The sequence below is a fragment of the Ornithodoros turicata genome, chromosome 2 (assembly GCF_037126465.1).
Source record: "Ornithodoros turicata isolate Travis chromosome 2, ASM3712646v1, whole genome shotgun sequence".
In the NCBI taxonomy this organism is placed as follows: domain Eukaryota; kingdom Metazoa; phylum Arthropoda; class Arachnida; order Ixodida; family Argasidae; genus Ornithodoros; species Ornithodoros turicata.
In genome coordinates this window covers 126,364,494-126,370,272 of record NC_088202.1, presented here as the reverse complement: position 1 = coordinate 126,370,272, position 5,779 = coordinate 126,364,494, and positions in this window count along the sequence as shown.

Here is a 5,779-nt window from a genome sequence, read left to right as displayed (position 1 = left end):
AACCGCACGCGCGGGTGGAAGCTGCTCCGAGGCATCTTCAATTGGGAGGCGGTGCATTCATAGATTTTGCACCGCTTCTATTGGCTGGAACAGGAACGCTCCGCCTAGACGTCTCCTTCCATCACCCCTCTCTCGTAGAGATTGGGCAGGGCGATGGAAGCTCTCTGACGTCACGCGCGGTTCGGGAGGGGGTACGCAGCGGATGTTGAATTTTCGCAGAGGATGAAGGGAATGCGGGGGCGCTGGCGTTGGCTGGAGAACGCTCATTTCCGGTGAAAAGTTGCGGACACCATTTTATCTGAAACGCGCATTTCCAAAGTGTTCCTGCTTCGGTGCGAAGGGGATTGAGTGTTCGTGCGGTGAGGAGGTTGTTCTTCATAACAACTGAACTTTCTCAACCGTAATTCGTAACGGCGCGTCATGGTAGCAGGAGCGGATCGAAGGTCAGGAATGCCCGTTCAATAAAAAGCGCGTCTGATTCACCGCTGTCTAGCAACACAACCTTACCTGGAACAGATGGTGCAAAGTGATGTTAACGTGCTCTGTACGCAATCTCAGTTAGACACGCGACCGTAACACATCTGTCATCACGTGTCGGGAGCTGCACCAGCACAGCTGACTATACACACTTTAATACAGACAGATTTGTGTCATTCTCTAGAAATTTGTGACTATTCAGTGGCTGTCTCAAACTTCATATAATTTCGCATTTATTTATTGATGTTTTAGCACGTACGCAGCACCGACGAATGCACATAATTTTTGGTGTCACATTCCTTCCATAAACTCCGAAACGGTGAACGGGGTGGGTATTATGTGCGTGGCACGCCAATGAGTAAAGTTTTCTTCTTCGAAGCAAAGATGCGTGGAAAGCAGGATCTTGCTGTTTTGCCTTACCTGATTCTTATACAGGGATCGCCGAATGAATATTTGGGGTTGCTTTACAAGGTACAGAGTTGCACCAAGCGCAACACGGGACACTCTGTGGCACAAGATACATATAGTGGATGAAAATATTGAGTAATTTGGGGAAAGTCAATAGACGGCTGTCTGCCATGGCGTGTGTTTGGAACGATAAAATATAAATGGCATCAATACCAGCACAATCAATCAAATTTCCAACAAAATAAAAAAGAAATTCACAAAATGAAAATATTAATGGCGTTGCACACACATGCAAGTACATGAGCAGCACAATAGACACATGTATGCATATGCACCAGTCATGGTAACCCTCTGCCTCATATGACACTTGTAACACAGAAACCCGCACATGCACACGATCAACCGTGGGAAAATACTAGTCTTTGAGACAGTGAAAACTAGGCAAACTAACGAAGTTACCCCTTATAGCCTTTCAATCCAGGAATGACATTGTAGATGCCTGTTTTGCTCCTGTGTAAATTTGATACAAAATACTGTATTGAAAGAAAGCTGCGAAGTAGCGTTTGCTTGTAACAGTTATGCTGGACGAGTGCCTTACATGGCCTTATGAACTCGATGATTACATCCCAAGTGTAGCTCTTGCATATATAGGATCTATCTGAAAGCTTATCGACTACACCGTTCTCCGCCTCAGAACTTGATAATATTCTCCAGAGAGCAAAACAAAAACAAATAGAAATTATATTGTCAGATTTAAGATAGGTGGTATTGTGCCTTACTCGAGTTTGAGGAGACACATCAGTATACGGTTCTGCAGCCGAGAATTTTCGATAAAAGGAGCAAATTGACTGACTTCCTACACTATACATAGGTTAAGTACATACTACACGTACACGTAAGTACACGTAATACTTCATTGTCAATGGAACGGCCGTGTCTTGTGCACAAAACCAAGGAATATTTTGTGAGGCACGTTGTAAAACCTGTGGTAATGATATCAGTGAAATATCTTGGAGTATATGGTTGTACTGAAAAATGGCATAAACGCAGGCAACCTGGTGGACATGATCCACGAGGAGGAAAGCGTGAGTTGGCACCAAAATTAAATCGTCGTGTCGTTCTGTCTAATTTTCATGCCCAAGCACAGGCTTTTCTCGTCATGGGTTGTATTGCACTTTTATCTTTCAACCTTGAAAGCACACTTTGTGTTAAAAATTGAAACAAGAAGTGGTAACGTGATCAGTGGTAATTTGCAGAATCTCAGTAAACAACAAATTGCCATTTGAACTATATTGCTACAGTGTGCTGAGCCTGATCTTCGAGATAATTTGGGAACCTAACTGGTTCCAAAAGTTTTGTCCCGCTTCGTACATACGCTGAGGCTGGTTGGAACTCGAAAATACCTCCGTTTTGAACCGGTGTTCGACAGTCATCTATAGGCATCGACATCATTATAAACAAAAACCAGTCTACCGCGTGGACCGCCCCAGGGTAACAAAGGGCAAAGCTTCGACACATTCTCTAAGTGTCGGAGCGTAGTCCGTTTGCGCATAGTTTACAGTACCTTAATTTGAATATACCCTCGTATCTACTATTGGATCTAGTGACTGATGTGCCTTGCTATGTATTACACAGCAATGCCGTAGGGGTTTAGGTACTGCATTGGATGGTGAGGCGATGCGAGGAGATGGCAACTGCGAGGCGATGGTGCTCAGTATGCTTGTTATATAGGGAAGCCTGGAAGTATGGCGTTGATATGACAAATCCTTATGAACAAAAAATCGCCATGGTCTGATCTTAACGGTAAATCATTCGATGATTACTGTTGGAACACATCGTCCAACATGACTGAAATGGGATATCCAAACTATGTTTGACATAGTGGTCGTTTACTTCAAATACCGAATAAACATTTCTAAGCTGTTTGAGGCAGTAAACTTGAGTAAACGAAGTAGTTGCAAGCCTACACCTTTTGCGCGTTCCATATTTCATCTTTAAAATTTATCCACGGATACACTGTAAGAAAGGAAAAAAAAAAAAAAATCAGAAATGTGTGCCTTATGTCTAAGGCTATATATAACTGTATTTTATATTATTCTATTTATATATATATATTTATATTATTTTATATGCCCAGAAGAAGAAGAACAGTCTCCTTTCCAAATATCGACGGCTCTCGTCCTGAGGCGATTCCCTTAATATATTTTATATTAACTGTATTATTTATAGGCAATACAACTTCGTTGCAACCACAATTGTAACTTTTCGGGCAGAACTGTATAGGTAGAGATATTTTCATTTTTATTTATTTATTCTGGATACCGAAATGTGGATCAGGTACAAAAAGCGAAAACTGACGTGGTACCTTAATCATCAGCACTCGGTTGCGACTGTTAGCACATAGCATATGCAGATACATGACATTCATATGAGCACACAATACACAAAGATGAAAACAGATACTTCTCGGAAGCACAAAGATACAAAATCCTATTATGCTACAGAAATTGGTAAAGGTGCAATAAACAAAAGCTAAATGCTTGTTACCCAGCAAGCGAACAAAAACATGGCTCGGAACTATAGCATTTTTCAGCACCCCACTGGTACTCATGTCGTTAGCTATTACGCTCAAAATAAATTAGTATTATCGGAATCAATAAAGTATGTTTTTTAAACTACTCTTTATTTGAGCACGAGATAGCTCTAGAGTTATGAAATAATAATAATAATAATAATAATAATAATAATAATAATAATAATAATAATTATTATTATTATTATTATTATTTTTTTTTTTTTTTTTTAGAGTTATGAGATCTTCAAATTTGTTCAGGAAATACGCTATTAAATATGACATTGCCTGAAGTACCGGAGTTTCGAATCTTCTGACTTCTCTTATACAGTATGGTGAGACTTGTTGGCAAGATTAATCTTGTTCTCCTTTCTCAGTGCATGAATGAATGTTCTAAACTTAAGCAAAAACATGTCAGCGTGTGTTATGAAGCGCGGCCCCTCTCTGGAGAACCCGATAAGCAGAGGTGTTGGCCCAGATTAGTATGTACTAATTTAACTTGGAGTGTACTATAGCGTTGTAAATGTCTCGTATTAACCAATTTGGAAGTAATTTTCTCATACGGTTGATGGCTCCTATATAGACTTCGACAACTGTTGGTCAAGATTACTAACATGAGCATTCCACAGTAATTTTCTTGGAACCACCTCCAGAAACTTGAATTTGTTAGAAGACAACCATTGTGAGAGGTATTGTGAGTAAACATTAATTTTCACAGAAAGCTGTTCCAGCGAGCTATGTGAAGAGTATATTCGTATATCATCATCGTATAAAACTATATCAGAGGTACCTTAGACGTCGGCCATGTCATTGATGTAAAGAAGAAATAAAAGGCGTACGAAGATCAAGCCCTCCCTGCGGAATACGGCATATGTGATGGTGATGTGATGTGAATAAAGAAAAAAATGGGGATGTGAGTTTCGACGAAGTCAACCTGGCTACCCCAGTACACTTAATACGACATATGATTTGTCTTTTGTCAGATTCAGTGCCCTGTATTTTGGGTCACGAGACGATAGACCCATAGCATTTTACTAATTGGTGCGCCTTGCCACGTATTAGATTACTGCTGCACTTATCAAGATATATATCATGTTGTACCGAGTCGAAGGCTTCCCTTAAATCTAAGAATATTCCTATATTGTGTAGACTTGGTTTTCTATGTTCATCTTCTTGTTTTCTTGACTTCTACACGCGCATATCTTCGTGAATAAAAACACCTTTAACCTTACAGTTCCACCTGAAAACGTATAATTGTGGTTGCAACGCAGTCCTACCCGTAATGGTTTTCTACTTTACCTAAACGCAACTGCTTTTGATGATTCATTTTTGTTTATTTTTGATGACTGAAAGGGTATTCGTTCAAGACACGCTTTAATGAAGTTCGCTTTCGCGCACGAAGTCGGCCAAGCCGCCTCCTAGCGCCCATGCACGGTGATATTGTCCTAACCCACGCGTTCATATCCAGAAGCTCAGTACGACCCTGTATCGCCAACTGTAGGATGGGACAAGCGTTAGCTCGGTACGACCCTGTTTACAAAACATGATACAATTAATCGAGCGATTTGTCACAACAATGCGAATATGGTCATGCATGTCACTTAGCTGTCCGCGAGACTTCACGGTGTGCTACGTGTTCATGTGCAACAGCATTTTCCATGAAATTATCCATCCAATCAAGAATGAGCAACAACAGGTCACTCAAGAATGTGAGCTCACCTGGAGCATGGATATCCATTTGTAGATTTCCTCACGTAACCACAACCAAAGCCACATTCGGAGCACACGGTCACCAACACACAAGCACATATGAACATCATGTGGGAACTGTACATTGCTTCTTGACGATTGCTCCATCGGTGTTGGTTGGACGTTAGACAAGGCTTCCTGGTCTGCCTGCAACGAAAACCGAAATATTAGCATTGTACATATTTCAGTAGCAAGGAATGATTTATAGTAATATTACTGTAAAAATATATGCAGTGCGGCGCATATCAAAGGATGGTATTTTTTCTTTATTTGTGCGTACTAAGTTGTAAAGAAGGTGTAAAGAAAAAATGTTTGGATGCACAGCAGTGACGCGTCAGTAAAATGTACCAAGATGCATCTTGGGATAATGCCACTCATTGAACAAGTCACGGATGAAGGCTGATTTCTTCAGGTCGTGTGTAAGGATGTAAGAAATGCTGCTGATATTGGGAACATGAAGAATATAGTGCTACACGCATACCAAATTTCAGTATTGAAGCATCCGTAAGTTTACGGTAGGCCCAGTAAGCCTGTCAATGAGCAGCCAACTAGTTTAAACAGTCTGAACACGTT